At 62.2% G+C, this 18,099-nt stretch overlaps 1 protein-coding gene across 2 annotated transcripts in view; it reads left to right on the top strand.

Annotated features, from left to right (window-relative positions):
- The first annotated feature begins 1,894 nt into the window (after positions 1-1,894).
- SH3BP2 (SH3 domain binding protein 2) overlaps positions 1,895-18,099 on the top strand; it is a 39,370-nt gene continuing 23,165 nt past the window's right edge. The window contains exon 1 of one of the 2 annotated variants that reach the window (XM_057547372.1): positions 1,895-2,026. The gene's annotated coding sequence lies outside the window, so the exon portion shown is untranslated. Of the gene's footprint in view, positions 2,027-4,258; positions 4,346-18,099 lie in introns of those variants that run through there. The other variant, XM_057547374.1, reaches the window with a different exon arrangement.

Below are 18,099 nucleotides of genomic sequence, written 5' to 3'. Positions count from 1 at the left end.
TGGGGTGCTAATGGTGGCTGAGCCCGGCCACCTCCATAATGGCCTCTGTGGGCTGGGAGGGGCAGGATTTCAGGATCTCTGGGGTCCAAGTCCAGCCCTGAGAGCCAGGCTGTGCTGTGAGTGAGGGGTGGCCCTGGGCCAGGCTGGGTGAGAGTTTGTCAACCCTGGGGTCTGAAGGGCTGGGGTGCTGGGCACTCTGCTTGCTCCCACCCTTCATCAAAATTCTCCTGCCACCTCTCCAGCAAATGGGCCTCCCCCCGCAGGTTTTACAGATGGGGAAACCGAGGCCCTGTTGGCTAAATACTTTCCCATAGCCTCGCCTGCCTCCAGCTGTCCCTCCTTGGCCTTGTCTTTCTTCTCCAGTGGTCCTGCCTTGGTCCGGGTCTTTTTCCCGTGGACATAGCCACTTGGCTCTGGCCTTTCCCACCTCCCCCCACTCTCAGTTAACTTCTCTGACCCTGAGTGTGCTGCTGCAGCCAGGTCTCCTCTTTCTGGGGCATGGGACCCGTTGTTGGGCAACTCTGGGACAACGGACAGTGACATGGCCCACGCTCTGTCCAGCTGCAACTCTGAGCACCCCGATAGCCTGGCTATGCCTCGTCTAGCCTCTCAGGGACCTCGGCCTCAGCATAACCCAAATCCAGCCCCTGGATGCTTCCCACCCTGCCTGGTTTGGAGTAGCTGGTCCAGCCCCTGCCATTGCTGCCCTGCTGGACTCTGGCCCTTCATGCCCAGTGCAGCACAGAGGGGCAGACCTTGGCCTCCCACCCGGACAAGGCTCAGCCTCTGCTGGGCTGGCCTTGTGCTCTCCCTCCCAGCCCCTTCAGGCCCCAGCCAGATCCTGTCCTTCCCCTGCTCACAGCTTCCTAGGCTCTGGGACCAGGGATCCCATCCCCTCCACCGCATCATGCCCCAAGCCATTGACCTCTGCCCTGGAAGGCTCCAGTCCCCTACAAGCTTGCTGGCCTTGCTCCCTCTCCCAAGAATACCTTCACTCTATCTCCACCACTTACCCCACCCCTTGGGGCTCCCCTCAGGAAGCCATTTCCTCCCAGAAAGCCCTTTCCCCTACAGGATCTGACAAGCCCCCTTTTCCCTAGGCCCCTGCCCCTTAAACAGGGTAATCTGGGTCTAAAGCTGGACTTGTGTCCCCCCTCCCCCCATGGCTGTGGGGAAGGGCCTTGGATGGGCGCCTCCCAGGAGGTAAAATTTAAAGTATCCTGTTTTCTGGGCCTCGCACTCTTGGAACCAGAACCCTGGGCCCTGGGAGTCCAGACCTGGTACAAGGGCTGTGTCCCGGTTTGGAAGTGGCTGAAAAGTGCCCTAGAGACCCTTCTGAAACAAGGGCGAGGTTCCAGAGGTTCGGTTCCCAGCGAGCCCTCTTCTGCCGGGGGCAGGGGAGGGGTCATCCCCTGCCCCTGCCCCTGGCCTCCTGACCTGAGTCAGACGCCGCCTCCTGCTTCAGGATCAGGATCAGTGGGTTGGGGGGCAGCGCCTTCTCCAGTGGGGCCACCAGGTGCCACTTGCATTTACGGCCCATCTATTGTGTGCCGTGCAGGGATGGCGTGTCCACACCCGCAGCCAACTCCCGCCTTCTCCCCGGGACCAGGAGTGGGGAAAGGTGGGGGTTCCCCGGACTCCGACGTCTTGACCCCCACCCCGCACCCAACCTCGAACTCCGAGGGCTGCGGGCTGCGTCTGGGACCTCCGCCTTGCAAAAGGAGTTGGTGGGATGGGTCCAGGGAGCCCGAGGAGGCGGGGCCAGGTTCTTTGGGAGGGGAGTCAAGGGGCGGGGTTGGATGGAAGAGGCGTGGCCCGGAGCCTAGGGCAGGGCCAGGTCGAAGGGGCGGGGCCGGGCGTACGGGGCGGGGCACGGGGCCGGGACGGGGCCAGACAGAAGGGGCGGGCACAGCTCCGGGCGGGACCTGGCTCCTGGCTACCCGCCGGGAGGGCGGGAGCCTGGCGGCCCAGCCGGGAGCCGCCGCCGGGACGCAGGACCTGCGGGCTGGGAGCAGAGCCTCGGCAGGTAAGGCACGGCAGCGGGCGCGGAGGGACGGGGTGCGATCGAGTCTCCCGGGCTGGCCGGAGTCCCCGGGGCCGGGGTCCTCTCCGTAGGGCGGGCGGGGGGCGGTCAGCTCCAGCGCGCGCCAGGCCTGGCGGCGCCACTGCCCGAGGAAGCGCGCGGGTTCGGGGGTGCGCGGGGTGCACCCTGGAGGCCTAGGGGCGGGGGCGAGGGCGTCGCGTCTGTCCCGTGTCCCCCTCGTCCCTCTGGCCTCCGCTTCCCCAGGCCCCTGGGGCTCGCAGACAGCCGCAGGCCCCCATTACACGACCCACACATCCCGGCCTCTGAAGGCCCGGGCGGGGAATTTGCTTCCACCTCCTCCCGGTAATCCAAACTTTCCTTACCTCAGCCCGCGCAACGAAGGGTGGAGAAAAGCTGCCTGTTGGAGCTGACTCACACTGAAGTGTGAGTGACTGATAGCCCAGTGACCCTGGGGCTGTCTGCGACTCTTATTCTGGGGGACAGTGAGTGTCAGAGAGTTGGGGGTCGGGGACAGACGTCCTTCCACATGTGGGCCGGCCCCTCCCAGCAGCCCGGCTCTTTCCTGCTGCTCTGGGCCTCCGCTTGCCCTGGTGAAGTAATGACCGTGCTCCCACTGGGGGTGTTGAGGGGGCCTGAGCCACACTGCAGAGTGCAAGCCTGGAGCTCACTCCCTCTGCCGCCCTGCTGGACCCTGAGCGCCTCACAGCCTCTCTCTGTGCCTCGGTTTGCCCATCTGTCAACTCTGATGACGTCTGTGCCTGCTGGTCAGGTGGCCATGCTGAGTAAAGGGCCCCTCTAAGTGACCCTGGCCTGGGGCAGGGTTCCGTGCGGGACCCCTGGGATTGCCGAGTCGAGGACACGCATGTGATCTTGCTGATGAGGCAGGTAACCAGACCCTAGCACAGAGGGGGCTCAGGAAATGTTACTTGCAGTGATGATGATGTGTAGAATTTTTTCACGACAGTTTGACAGCCAAGGGAGCATGGCAAGTCCTGGAGTCAGCGTAGATTTCCAGGTTTAGGTCTAGCCCGGCATTGACTTCAGTGTAACCCTGGGTCAGCCCTCTGCCCTCTCTGGCCCAGGCTCTGCGAGACCAGAGAAGGGGGCTGGGCTCCATTATCTCCTGGCTCTCCTCCCACTGTGTCCGATACCCAGGGCACCGGCGCAGAGGGCCCTCTGGGAGTCAGGGCTCCACTCCAGGTAGACCAGGAGGCCAGGATGGGGGCTCCAAGGTGAGAATTCTGTCAAATTCCCCTCCCTCCCCCACCGCCCCCCTCCCAGCCACCACTCCATTACTTGGCTCTGTGCCCCGTATTGGGGCACACCCTGGCCAGAGGGGGCAGGCAGAAGGACAGATAGGTAGATGGCCCAGGCGAGTCCCTGTTGGCCATCAGGAAAGAGGGGTGCTGACAGAGGGCCTGGCCTTTCTGGGGAGTCCCTCAGGCCTGCAGAGTCAGGGAGGAGCCCAACAAGGAGGCCAGCCTGGGAGAGATAGGAGGGTGGGTGGATCCAAACCTCCCTTGGCCCTTCCTGTTCACATGGACAGAGGAAAGTGAGATGCTGAGTCAGCCCCCACCATCCTTCCCCCAACATGGATGCCCGCAAGCTTGCAGGCCTACATGGGGGGAGCCTGAGAGAGCACAGAGAGACACACAGAGGGGCTGGGTCCTGGCTTTGAATCCGGCTGCCACCATTTACTAGCTGTGTGATCTTGGCCAGGGGGCTTCACACTGCTGAGCCTGTTTCCTCATCTGTAAAATGGGGGTAGTGAACCACTTTCTGCCTTATAGGTGGTTTTGAATGTCCAGGGGCTGGTGGTGGCACATGATTGGTGTTCAGTAACTGTGAGCCACTGGGGGTGCTTTCCCTGGCCCTCAGGGCTGGAGAGCAGGGATAGCTGGGCCACCTCTGCTTGGGAGTGGGGGTGGGGCTGGGCCTGGAGAGATCTGGGGCAAAGGGCAGGCTCCTAGGTCCCTGCCCGCTTGTGTCTCATGGCAAAGGCCAGAGTCTCAGGAGTGGCCAGGCTCAGGGAACCACCTGGGTCCTCCTGGTTTCTGTCCTTGAAGCTCTATCATGGGACACCAAGGCTCAGTGACTGGCAGGCCCCACTCTCCCCTCATTGGCTGGCTAATAGATGGCCTCAGTAAGGCCTGGGCATGCACGTATGTGGTTCTCTGATAACCCCAGGGAGCACAGTCAGCACTCGGCAGCCTGGCTGAGGGAGGTGGGCGGCAGGTGGCCACTGAACGCAGGGTTTGCAATCAGAAGGAGGGCTGTCTGAGCCATGCGACAACCATGAAGGTAGGAACAGACTGAGCCAGAGGCTGGCAGCGGGGAGGGTGGCAGACCAGTTTGACCAGAGTGGCCTGGTGTGCACCGGATGTGGTGAGAGTGTGGATGAGGGCATGGATGAAAGTGCACAGGGGCCTAGGCAGGGAGAGGGAGCTGTCAGGACGCTGAAATCCTACCCACAGGTAGGTGGCCTGTCTCCAAAAGGCCTCTGGATCTCTCCAGTGGCCCTGACCAGTCATCCAAGGGCTGGGGACAGTGCCACATGTGGGCCACTTAAGTCCCAGAGGCGGGGAGGGGGAGCATTCTGGGCTCTTTGTAGCCTCAGGCAGGCAAGCTCAGCAGCGCCCACCTCCTGGTCCTTGCCTGCTGGCCTCCGGGAAGGGTGTAGGCTCGGTCGCTGAGGCAGTGGCCTGGGGAGGTCGGTGGGGCCTGAGGGGTTGGCAGGGCACTCTCGTGGTGCCTCCTTACCACCCCTGGGCCTAGGCACCGGGGGGCAGCTAGGATGATGCCGAGAGAAATGGAGCTGCCTCTCAGCCACGGCCAGGAGACCTGAGCCTCCTTAGTGAATTACACTTCTCCACCCTCAAGTGATAGAAGCCCCTGGCTCTGGGCCACACTAAAGGATTTGGGCTCGGGGGCCAGGCTCCTGAGTTGCCCTTGAACTCCAGGCGCCATCCCAGTGAAGTGCAAAACAAGGCTGGGCCCTCATCAGGGAGGGGGCCTCACGGTGCTTGAGGTCCCCCCACTGCCCTGCTTCTCCCCGGGCGGCAGAACTTCTGAGGTTCCAGCTTTGGGGCCAGCTGCAGGTTAGCCCCTGCCCGTCCCCGTCCCAGGTCATGAACCACGCTGGAACTTGCTGGCAGGACTGGCGCTTCTTTCACCCGGTCCCCAGGTCCAGAGGCGACTGATCCTTGGCCCCCGTGGGCTAGCCACAGCGGGCTCCGGTGCTCCTTGCCTGCTGGTCTCCGGGAAGGGTGTGGGCTCGGTGTCCGAGGCAGTGGCCTGGGGTGGTCGGCGGGGCCTGAGGGGCTGGCAGGGCACCCTCCTGGTATCCGTACTCCTTCCCCTGCAGCTGTGCTGCGATTCCGAGAAGTGCCCTCTGCTTCCTTGCGAATCAGACGTTTATTGCATGCTGGCTGAGCCCAGGGTAGGGGCGGCCCACTGCCAACCACGTTCCAGGTCGCTGGTTGGGGTGTGGGGCGTCTGCCTGCTGGAACCTGCAGAGGCAGGGGAGGTCCGTGGGTCCCCAGGAGCTGCCAGGCTGACGGGTGAGCGCTCCAAGTTGGCTCCATGCCTGCTGGGAGGAGGGTGGGCTGCCCCACGGCTGGGGGCTGAGCCAGCCCAGGGAAGGCTTCCCGGGGGCTTCTTGGAGCCAGCACAGCTTCTCCCAGGAAGTAGTCGGGGGCCGCATTCGCAGCGCTGGGGCAGCCTGTCCCCTTCACGTCTCGGGGACTCTCTGGACTTCAGGTCCCTCCTTGTGAAATGGGGTTAAAAACAGTTATAACTCATGGTGTCCTCGGAAAAGTTAAATGAGGTGCTGCAGAGGAGCCCTCACTGTGGGATCTTGAGCCCTGTCCCAGGCTGGGGCCTCCCTGCCCTTGACCCTGCAGCTCCGTTTGGGGGATTTCCTCTAGCCTTGCCCAGGGGGATGTTGTAATCTGGCAACATTGTTCTGTGGCATTAGAGAGCTCATACCCCGGCTGCCCCTGTGGCCCCAGCCCTCACTGCTGGCTGCCCCCTGCAAGGGGATGTGAGGTCAGGGGTCGACCTAGGGGCCTGGAATACCAGGGTAGGCCTTGGCTTGACCCCAAAGCCTTGGGAGCCAGGGGCAGCACCCACAGTCCACTTAGGGCCCTGGCAGGGGGCCTGGGCCCGTGCCACCCCACACCGAGCTCTGCTCCTGCGGCAGTGGTGGGTGCCCTTCAGAAAGCTGCTGCCCCCAGACCTCTGCTCCTGTCGTTCATGCTGGGTGCCCTGTGTACCAGGCCCAGGGCCAGGCATGGACAGGTCGCAGCTCAGCCTGTCTGGCCCGCCCTGCCACTCTCTCCCTCGGAAGCAGTTTAATAAAAGGCATAAGTGTCTGTCCTGCTTGGTGCTCAGGGACCCTCCCTGGCCCCTGCCCCTGCTTCCCGGAGCTAAGTGCCTTCTACAAGCCCCAGCCCGTTCCCTGGTCACCTTGTCTACCTGTCTGCTTCTCCCTGCCCAACCGGGGACTCATGAAGGACAGGGACACAATTGAGTGCCCTTGCCCAGCGGTGCCCATGTGGGCCTGGCCCAGAAGAGGGACGACCCCCTGTAGAGCATCCCAGGAGCTCCCACAGACCTGAAGCCCGGCATGTTTACCTCCTGCTTCCACATCAGAGACACAGGTGCCCCGTTATCCTGGTAGGAGTCTGCCGCCCGGCTGGTGACGTTTCCAATCAGATCACAGTGGGTGGTTGTGCTCTGGCCTTGTGTGAACCCCTCCAAGTTTCTATCACGGCCCCCTGGCCGTGGGCTCCAGCGGCCGCAGCCCTTAACAGTCACCACTGCGGGCACCTGGTCTCAGGGGCCCCAGCAGTGGTTCAGACGGGGAGACAGGCGGGGAGTCTGGGGCGCTCCACCCTAAGTGGAAGCCGTTCCTTTCTCCGTGGCTGTTCCTTCCTAGAGACACACGTTGGGGCCAAGATTGGGGTCAGCCTGAGCTCCCCTGACCCACCGGCCACAGCGGAGACCTGGTCTTTGGGTCCCAGAGACCCAGTGCCCCAGATGGCGCCTGGCAAGATTAGATCTGCCACCAGCAGGAGAGTGGTGGGGAAGGAGCCAGAAAGGCGGGCCTGGGAGCCCTGCGTGGACAGGTGGGAGGGGGAGGGGGGCATGCCAGGAAACTCACCTTGTCTCCTGAGGAATGTCGTCCGTAACCCCAGCTGCTTCCTATCCTCCTATTTGAGGCCAGAAAAGGAAGACCCTTTCTCAAGGGGCATAGCAGCTGGCACAGAGCCGCTGGGTCCCCTGATGGCCAGGCAGACACAGTGCTGGGGGCCGGGCCCTGGCACGCAGGTCAGTGATCAGCTGGTGGGTTTGACCACGGTGGGCAGGGGACGGAGTGGCCGCGTCCCCTGCCCTTCAGCACAGGACGAGAGGCGGCTTCCCATTGCCATCACCGTCTGACCTGAAACCTCTAGGAGTGCAGGGTGGCCGTTGGATGCTGGGCGGGGTCCATGGTAGTGCCCGGCTGTGAGCTGGATGCACGAGAGGGCCTCAGAGCCCCCAGGGTCAGCGCCAGGCCACTACAGCCTCCCTGCTGAGCCACCCAGATCTTGGCGGGGCCGAGGGCACTTGGGGACAGAGCCTGAGCCTCCTGCAGGAGGTATCACCACCACGTACCCCCCAGCCCCCATCTCGGGAGCTTGTCGATGCTGTGCTGCAGCCCCACTGACCAGCCGGCCCCCACGAAGTCCTCCCCCAGGCCCCCCACCTCCTGACTTCTCTGGAATCTCACGCAGGGGGAAGGATATGCTGCTCCAGGGGACCCCACCCTGACACTTCGCTGCACCAGGGCTGGGGCCCCCAGTGCCGGCTCCTTGCCACACGGCGGAGCTGCTCAGGGGTGGGCCATGGGGGCAGGAGACTCTGGAATCACTTCCCTTCGGGGCCTCACCAGGACCCAGCCTAATCTGGTTCCAGACCTCGGGCTGCAGCTGCCAGAGGAGGCCGATGCCTGGTCCTTCTGCAGAGGAGGTGCCCCGGACCCGAGGGTGGGGTGAGGGGGAGCCCCAGGCTGCACGCAGGGCCCGGGTTCTGGCCCCGCCGGGCCTCAGCGCCAGTGGCCCTGGTGTCCACTTGCTATAAAATGGAGTGAGGCATGGAGCCCATGCCTCAGTTGCCCAGCCATCCTGGGGTTCCTGGGCACCAGCCTTGGAAGGTTTGCCACCTGGGACGGGAGCTCTCTGAGATCAGCCTTCCGTTCTCTCGAGAATGTGCCCAGGAGGGTGAAGTTCTGTGGTCAGTGGTGGCCGTGCCTGCTCTGGGGGCAGGAAGTCACTGGAGAAGGATGAGTGTTGAGAAAGAGACACCCCCCCCCCCACACACACACACAGGACCTAGGAGGCCCTGCCCCAAGCCCAAGGTTCCTGCCAGCCGGGCACCAACATGTATTTGTTCCAGAGTGCGGCCTTGGGAAGCAGGAGGGGACGGCCCCACCCCAGTGGCCTCCGAGGGGATGCACCTGCCGCCTGGAGGACCCGCAGGGGCCCCTCCCCACAGGCAGCCCCAGGCCCAGCCCTGCGGAGGCAGCAGGCACGTCCTCGCCCTGCAGGGGGCGGCCCCCAAGAATGGCGTAGGAGGTACCATTTGGGGTAGGGCCTCCTTGGGGTGGGGGCGGGAGGGGGCAGGAGGGGCCAGGCCGAGAGGTCGGGCATGGGAGGGGTTGTGTTTATACATTTATTTATTTATAAATTTATTTATTTATGTGTTTATTTTGGGCTGCGTTGGGTCTTCGCTGCTGTGTGCAGGCTTTCTCTAGTTGTGGCGAGCGGGGTCTACTCTTGGTTGCGGTGCGCGGGGCTCCTCATTGCAGTGGCTTCTCTTGCTGTGGAGCACGGGCTCTAGGTGCGCGGGCTTCAGTAGTTGTGAGACGTGGGCTCAGTAGTTGTGGCTCGCGGGCTCAGTAGTTGTGGCACACGGGCTCAGTAGTTGTGGCGTGTGGGCTTCAGTAGTTGTGGCTCAGGGGCTCTATAGCACAGGCTCAGTAGTTGTGGCACACGAGCTTAGTTGCTCCACGGCATGGGGGATCTTCCCGAACCAGGGCTCGAACCCGTGTCCCCTGCATTGGCAGGAGGATTCTTAACCACTGCGCCACCAAGGAAACCCCCATGGGAGGGTTTTGAGCAGGGGCTGGTTTGTGGTTTGAAAGCTTACTCTGGGGTCTTAAGACTGCCTCCTACCCCCCACCGCACATACCCGCACCGCAGCAGGGGCTGTAAGGAGCTTGGGCAAAAGCAGGTGAATCGGACCTGCAGGAGGGCTAGGTGTGCGGTGGGCGCAGGGGTTCAGCTGACCAGGGTGGAGTCAGTGACCCGCGCTGAGGGGCCACCAGGGCGGGGGGAAGGCAGACGTGGGGTAGCACCCGGCTCTGGTAGTACTGACTCTGCCCTCCGCCCCCCGCGCCCCCAGTCCTCATTGCTGGCTTTTCTGGCGACAGTGGTGTGACCCCATGGCTGTCTCCCTGGGGAGGGGAAGGGTGTCCTTATAGCACCACCGAGCCGTGCCCCTCCCCAGCCCGGTGGCAGGTCCCCAGCCAGGAGGAGGCCTTAGGGGCTGGCACTCGGGAGCTTGACCCCTGGCTCTGCTGCCCATCAGAAGCCACCTTGCCTCTGGGAGGCTTAGTTAGGCTGAGGGTTAGATGAGAGGGTTTGCCTTGTCCACAAGGGCCCCGTGGGCACTTTGCCTGTGGGATCTGGGGAAGCTTTCTAAGGCTGCTGTGCCAGTGGAAGGGGGTGGGCCTGGAGGAAGGGAGCAGGGGGCGGAGCCTGAGCAGAGGCCCTCTCCTCCAGCCCTGCACTGGGCTCTGAGGTCCCCTGAGGGCACCACTCCCCAGCCTGGCTGTGGGGCATCAGGGTGTCCCGGGGTGACCTAAGTTTGCAGGGTGGGGACAGCACGAGGCAGTCAGGGAAGGCGTGCGAGCCGTCCGCCGTGGCTGAGCACCAACGGGGTGACGGCCTTGAACCTCAGACTGAGCCCAGTTGCCTTTGAGAGTTGCCTCCCAGCTGTGGCTGGGACAGTGGCTCAGAGAGAGGGGCCGGGGCGCAGGATCCTGCAGGACCACCGGCCTTGGGAGGATGGCAGGATGGCTGGATGGAGACAGCCCTCCCCCACCCCCTCCTGTCCCCTGTCCTGTCTGTCAAGGCTGCCCAGGAGGGGCAGGAGAGCTGGGGCTGGGCCCCTTTCCCGCCATCCTGGGCCCACCGCCAGACCCTTCTTCTCGCTGGGCCTCCGAACAATGGGGCAGTGTGAGGGCGCCTGGGAACAGTCAGGCCAGCCAGGCCCCCTGTGGGCCCAGCTGAGGGGCTCGGAGGGGAGCCAGGGCCGTGAGTCATCCATCCAGCGCCTGGCCCGGGGCTCCCAGGCTGAGGAGGAACAGCTTCTCGGTTCCCCACACCACACCGCGGGGCCGGCCTGCTCCTCCTTCCCTCTTTTGCGCCTCTGTCCGTGCCTCTTCCTGCGGCCTCTGGCTCCCGCCCTTCTGGGTGTGCCTCCGTCCAGCCAGAGACCCAGGCCTGGGAGTGGCTGCGGCCTGCTCCCCCAGCGCCTGTCCACGGCAGCCCGGGGGAGGGGCTGCCCCGTCACAGGGCGCCCCCCCCGAGCCTGCGGGGAACCCCAGGAAGTAGCCAGTGAGAGGGCAAGACCCTCCTAAGGCCAACTTAAAATTGACCAAGGAATAAAAGGTGAGCAAAAGCAGAAACAAGGGCTTCCCTGGTGGCGCAGTGGTTAGGAATCTGCCTGCCAATGCAGGGGACATGGGTTCGAGCCCTGGTCTGGGAAGATCCCACATGCCGCGGAGCGACTAAGCCCGTGAGCCACAACTGCTGAACCTGCGCGTCTGGAGCCTGTGCTCTGCAACGGGAGAGGCCACGACAGTGAGAGGCCCGCGCACCGCGATGAGGAGTGGCCCCCACTTGCCGCAACTGGAGAAAGCCCTCGCACAGAAACGAAGACCCAACACAGCCAAAAATAATAAATAAATAAATAAATAAAAAAGCAGAAACAATGCAATAAAATAAAAAACTCAGAGAGTGAAGGTTAATCAACAGCGTCAAAGAAAAAAATGTTTGAAAACAGCCTAAAAATATTAACATTAGGGGGACTTCCCTGGTGGTTCAGTGGTTAAGACTCTGCACTTGCACCACAGGGGGCGCGGGGTTCGCTCCCTGGTCCGGGAACTAAGATCCTGCAGGCTGTGCGGCCAAAAAAAAAATTAACATTAGTGATAAAAGGATAAAAATAAATGGATTAAAACTGAAGAGACACCAAACCCTAAAATGCTGAAGTGAGAAGGAGGGAAGGGACCTTGTGGTATGGACTTGGCCTTGACGGGTTCCAGCCTGTGGCAGGGTGGGCAGGAGACCAAAACACCTCTGGACAATTGGTGAACCAGGTTCCTAGGTGAGTGAGTGGTCCAGGGACCCCCAGAGGTATATGGAGGAGCTGAGATGCAGGGCCACACCTCATGCCCCTGGGTCCTGATGCCCTTTGCCCTGACCCGGGAGCCCTGACTTGGTGAAATGCTGTAAGGTACTCAGGAACTTTCTGGTTCCTGTGGTCTGAGGGAGGCCACCATGGCACGAAAGATCCTAAAGAGATGAGTAAAGGAACAGATGTTACTAGTGTCAAGGTCAGTGCCCCTGGTGGCCTACCCTGGGATGCCCCAGCAGGTGGTTGCCAGTGTGGAGGGCTCGTACAGCTGCCCTGGCCTGGCACCGGCGGACAGCAAGTGTCCCTGCAGCGTGCCTGTCAGGGCCAGCCTCAGCTCCTGCAAGTAGCAGTGGGGCCAGGTCTCTCTGGATGCCTCCTCTCACCCCAACCCCAGGCCCTTTGCACAAGCTCTTTGCTACTCAAGACACTTTCCATGTGATCTTCTTGTTTGGTTATGGCGTGCGGATGCTGGCTGATGTGTCACCCCATCTGGGTGGAAGCATTGTCACAAGGATGTGAGTCAGAGGTGGCTGCCTCCCCAGCAGATCCGGGGGTGAAGGGTGCAGCGTTTGCTGACAGGTGGCGATGCCCTGATGGCCCCCCTCTGTCCCAGTACCGGTGGCAGTGGTGAACAGGGCTCAGGGTGGGGGCTTGTGGCTGGGACAGTCTCCTGACCAGCTCCCCCTGGGCTCTGGGGATACGTGTAAAACAGAAGCAGACTCTGAATTCACGAGGACAGGCTGGCATGTGCCCGCATCCCCAGCCGTGTGTCCCACCCCCGTGTGCCCCAGCCTCCTGGCCAGAGCCTGGAGCCCTCCTCTGGGCTGCTGGGTTCTCTGCCGGGTGGGAGCTGGCATCCTTCCTGAAAGTAGGCCCTGGGGCTCCTTCTCCTCCTCATGCCCCTCAGAGCCAGGCTTGGCAGGAAGTGCCAGGCTGCATGGTGTGGGTGAGGTGGCCCCGGCTCTGGGCCACATGGGTGGTGCTGGCTATGTGGCCACTGCTGCAGCCCACTCAGCCTCAGCTTCCTCATCGGGAGAGCAGGAGATGGGCAGTTGGGGACTGAGTGGGCCATGGGGGCTGACGGCTTGGCACTGGGCGGACATTCCCAGAGGGTGCCCCCTGCCCTGGCCCACTGACTTGGCCCTCCTGTCACAAGAGGTTGACCGTAGACAGGAAAGCGCCCCCAGCCTTCGTGACCCGCCTGCCTTGGCTTCAGCAAGTGCGGACGTGTCCCCACAGGATGTGACATGTACATGTGTCCCCAGCAGGGTCTGGCTGGTGGTAGCCTGTGCTCCTGAGGCCTGGGGCTGATGTCGGGGACCGGCCCCTCCACTGAGGGCCAGGCTCTGGAGTGCTGAGGAAGCCACAGTGACGTGACCCAAGGAGCATGCACGGTGGCCGCTGGGAAGAGGGTGGAGCGGGCTGGGTTTGGGGAAGTCCTGCCCTCTGCATGTTCCTCGTCTGCCGGGAGTGACCTCAGAGGAGATGGTCTGTCCCCTTCTGGGCCACCTGACAACGGGGCTCGGCAGATTCCAGCCCAGCCACACCCCCTTGGCCCCTGGAGGGTGGGCAGCAGTGCCGGGCAGCCTGGTCTGCCTGGGGCTCGGCCCCCCGGGCGCTCGGGGCCTGAGGGTGCGTTGTCCAGGCCCTACACCTGCTCTGCCGGTGCTGGTTGCTGGTCGCTTTGTGGGCAAGGACGGTGAGAACAGTGAGACTGGGAGAGGTCAAGTGCCCGGCCGAGGTCACTCCTGGGGTGTCCAGGCCTTGCTCAGTGGGTGGCAGAGCCCCCGCACTAGGCATTGTCATAGCAGCCAGAGGTCCCCCAGGGATGGAGCAGTGGGGGTCTTAGGGAGAGATGAACGGTTTCATTCAGTGACCGAGCTCTGTGATGGGACCCCATGCGGAGTCAGGAGTGTCCAGCTAACGAGGTGGGATCTGTTCATGCTGCAGGAGGTGCCCAGGCCAGCTTCATGCTGGGGACACTGCAGGGGACAGACATAAGGAGTGACTGTCATGTCACCCCCAATCGAGCTGTGTCAAAGGAGGGTCAGAGAGTCAACAGACAGGCTGAAAATGCCGCAGTCAGTGTGGCCCTGCACATGGGCGGAGCCTACGCAGGAGAAGGGCAGGGGCAGTGTGTGCAGGTAGTGGGTCTGGACGTGGGGCGGAGGAGGCAGGGGTGGGACCAAGCGGAAGGGAGATGTCGCTGCAGGCCGAGCACAGCACTGGGCAAAGGTGTCCGTCACCTTTGGGTGGAATTTTCAACCCTGGGAGCGTGGCTCAGATGGGGCCAGTGGTGAGCAAGGAGGCGGGGATACTCGGGGCTCCAGACCCACAGGGGCAGGATGGGAAGGTGTCGCCTGGCTTTGAGCAGGGGCGGTTGAGAGCGCTCTCCCTTCCTGATGTGACGGTGACGACGGCGTGGCCGACGGAATCCCTGGAGTCACCCCGCCCCCCAGCCGTGCCCGCTGGTCCTCGGGACAGCCCCGCACACGAGCTGTGGGCCGCAAGGTTAGGACTGAGCCCATCCTGTCCCCAAGGAAGCCTGTGCCGCCACCACCGCGCCGTCCTGCCTGCCAGGGTCCCGCGGTGGAGCAGCCCCGTCCTGGCGGGCGGGTCTGGGAACCTGCGGTGCCCGCGCCGGCTGTGATGCGCAGCTGTGAGCGTCCGCGGGCAGCCGAGGGGCCAGGAACGCGGGGGTGGACCCGGCCCACACGTCAGCACTCTGGAGAGCTTTTTCCTCAAGCAATTGAAAAGTGGAAACTTGTCGGTGTCATGATGAACTGAAGTGTGAATCCTGAAACGCCTCTGCTGGCTTGTGGTTTGAGACAAGAGAGTGACGATGCTAAACTTTGCTTCCCCCAGCCCGACCCCCACCCACCGTGGCCGTATCCAAGGTCAGGGACCCTGGGCCTGGAGCCCCTGCCCAGCCGTCCTCCCTCCCACCCACACGCTGCTCCTTCCTGGCCAGGCCCGAGCTCCCTCCTCCCCAGGGCTCTGCTGAGTGTGTCCCGCACCAGGTGTGGGGGGTGCAGCGGCCCCGACTCTCTGAGGGGCCCCGGCTCTGCTCCCCAGGCTAATCCAGCCCTCGACCCCGGCCCTTGAGAGATGTTGCCCAGTTTGGGAATGTTTGCTAGAGGCAGAGACACCGGGCCTGGAGAGGAGGGCCCCAACTTGCTATGGGGCGGGGTGGGGGACATCCAGGGATACGTGGGCTTTGCGAGTCCTCTACGGGGACAGAGCTCGAGGGCTGAGGGTCCCAGAGTAGAAACCCCATTTGGCCACCACCCTCAGAAGCCCAGGCTCCATGTGGGCAGCTGTGCACGTGGGCCTCTTTCTGCACTTCCCCTAATTCCCTTTGCCGCCGACACAGGAGTGGCTGGACTGCTTCTCGCCTCCACCCTGGGCAGCCCTGAGAAGCCCCTGGGGGCCTCCTAGACCCCAGCACACTGCTGTCTTTGGGGGATGCTGGCCTGTTCTCTGTTTTGCAATGAGCACACTCCAGTGCTCAGCCACCGCTGGCCGGCGGCTTACCTCACCAGGCAGGGGTCCTGGGGCCATGGGACTTTGCTACAGCCACTGGGCATCAGTTCTTGGTGGGGGTCAGATTAGTGCTTCACGCTGGCTCTGAGGTCCAGGCATGTGCTGGTATAGCCTCATCAGGGGTACGGCCGTGTGTGTAGATGTGACGCTGGACCCATCTGTCTACCCATCCATCGGGCTCTTGGCCCCTTCTGTGGGCCAGGCACTGGGCTCTGGGGATTCAGCGGGACCCAGGCCCACGGGGAGTGCTAGGGATACACACACATGTGACACCCTGGTGGGCAAGGCTGTGTCATTGGCTTGGAGATTGCAGAGGAGGGGTGAGGTTCTAGACGGTTCTGTTTTCAGAGGATGAGGGAGCATTTGTTGGAGAGGATATAGTTTCCAGGTGGAGAAGATTGCACGTGCTCAGAGTGGGGCACGGTGGTCCTGTGTGACAGGCCCGGAGTCGAGGGCTCAGGGCAGCAAGCAGGGGCCAGACCCCATACACTCAGCCAGGGAACCAGCCTGGCCTCTGCTTCGTGGTGGAAATGGCCGGACGGAGCCAAAGAAGGGCTGGCCAGGGGTGGGAACCAGGGTCAGGAGGTGGGCCCCGCAAGTCTGGAGGGTGTAGGCTGGGGGTGGCCTCCGACCCCGTGCACGGGAAGAGTGGGAGGTGGTGAGGCCGTGGTGGGGCTGTGGAAGCCCAGGGAGGCCCAGTCAGGTTTACCCTATCCAGCTGGATGCCCACGGGGGGCCTCACACAGGGGGGGGCCTCACCCTGCTGGCATGCCCAGGACTTCAAACTGACTGTGAGTTCATCCAGGGGAAGAACTTCGGCGAGTCCCCGTGTAAAATAGTTTCCCACGGCTGCCCTAACAAGGTACCACAAGCTGGGGGCCGAAAAAAGCAGAAATTTACTCTCACAGTCCTGGGGCCAGACTCCAAAATCAAGGTGTCAGCAGGGCCACGCTCCCACGGGAGGCTCCAGGGGAGAATCCTTCCTTCTTTGTCTTCCAGCTTCTAGTGGCCGCCTGCAGCCCTCGGCTTCCTTGGTTTATGGCCACGTCACTCCAATCTCTGCTTCTGTCTTCACATCACCTTCTCCTCTGTGTCTTTTCTCTCTCTCTCTCTGTTTTTATTTTTTAAAATTATTTATTTATTTATTTATTTATTTATGGCTGTGTTGGGTCTTCGTTTCTGTGCGAGGGCTTCCTCTAGTTGTGGCAAGCGGGGGCCACTCTTCATTGCGGTGCGCGGGCCTCTCACTATCGCGGCCTCTCTTGTTGCGGAGCACAGGCTCCAGACGCGCAGGCTCAGTAATTGTGGCTCACGGGCCCAGTTGCTCCGTGGCATGTGGGATCCTCCCAGACCAGGGCTCGAACCCGTGTCCCCTGCCTTGGCAGGCAGACTCTCAACCACTGCGCCACCGGGGAAGCCCTCTCTTTTTATTTTTAAGTTTAAGGCACACAGCATGATGGTTGATCTGCGTATATTGTGAGATGATTACCCCAATAGGTTCAGCTAACATCCATCTTCTTATACAGAAACAATAAAAAGAAAAGAAAAAAGGGAAAAAAATGTTTCCTTGTGATGAGAACTCTTAGGATTTACTTTCTTTACAACTTTCCTGCATATCATACAGCACTGTTGGCTACAGTCACCGTGTTGCAATTCCACCCCCAGGATTTATTTATTTCATAACTGGAAGTTTGTACCTTTTGACCACCTTCCTGCAATTCCTACTCCTTCCACTCTCCGCATCTGGTAACCACAAGTCTGATCTCTTTTTCTGAGTTTTTTTTCCCCCTTCTCTTTTGTCTGTTATAAGGATGCTTGTTGTTGGATTTAGGGCCCATCTGGCCAAACCGTGGTGAGATCCTTCATTACGTATGCAAAGATCCTTTTTCCAAATAAGGTCGTGATCATAGTTCCCAGGGACCAGGACTTGGACATGTGTCTCTGGGGGCCCCCATTCAGCCCACTACACTGGGTGCCCGTGACCAGGACCCTGCCCTCTATGCCACCCGCTCCCTCTGCCCAGCTGGATGGTACCCAGGACCAAATTCCCGGAATCCTTGCAGCCCTGCGCAGGAAGGCAGGTTACAGCACCTGTGCGGAGAGGAGTGAGGCTCAGAGAGGGGAAGGGCTCGTGGCCCTGGCCCGGGAGGGTGGGGACTAAGTAGGTGGGTCCCAGGCTGGCTGTGGGTGGCCCTGGGCCCTTTGTGAGGGACTGATGCAAAGCGTCTTATTTTGAGAGCTTGAGGTTTTCACGAGTGGAGGTGTCAGTCACCCTTCCCTGGGCCCAGGGCCCTCCCTGAGCCTAGCAGACCCTCCTTGGCATGAAGGTGACAGGTGGGCACCAGACTGGGCACGGGGCTCTGGGAGACTGCGGGAGACACCGGGCCGGGGTTCCCAGGGACGTGGTTCCAGTCGCCACACCTCTGTTCCCTGGCCATCGGCCCGGCCAGTGCCCTGCTCTTTGAACCCTAGTGTCCCCATGGTCACTGCAGGTGAGTGGGCTGTGAGCATCAGGGTGGGGCAAGCTCCATGGCCTGCTGCAGAGGTGGTGGGCATTTGCCTGGGCTTTTGCCTGGCTCCAGAGCAGGCTGAGGACCCCAGGAACCCAGAAGGCTCTCCCTTCCTCTTTTTCAGGCTGACTCTTGGCCCCTGCCCGGCCGCTGTCTAGTCCCACCCACCCTGCTAAGTGTGCTGCGTCTGGCATGGTGGGTGGTCCCCAAGCCTGGCACTTAGAGGCAGCCGCCCTGGGAGCTGGGGGAGGAGCTACAACTTGGGGAGGGTGGGATGGAAGACCAGAGCTGCCAAGGGCAAGGACCCCAACCCCACACATCTCGCTGCTTGGGGGCTGGTTATTCTCAGCACAGTGTGAAAGGTCGTGGAGCTCCCACTATTGAAGGAGGGGCCCTGAATGTCCTCTGTTTGAGGAATGTGAATCGCTGTGTTATTTGCTGCAGGGATGAAATGCTGCCTCGGGAGATGGGAGGGCACAGGGAGGAACAGAGGCCTGGAGGGGCGGGGCCTTCAGAGGTCACAAAGCAGCCCGGGAA

The sequence above is a fragment of the Balaenoptera acutorostrata genome, chromosome 5 (assembly GCF_949987535.1).
Source record: "Balaenoptera acutorostrata chromosome 5, mBalAcu1.1, whole genome shotgun sequence".
NCBI classification, from domain to species: Eukaryota; Metazoa; Chordata; class Mammalia; order Artiodactyla; family Balaenopteridae; genus Balaenoptera; species Balaenoptera acutorostrata.
This window is presented reverse-complemented; position numbering and strand designations above follow the sequence as displayed.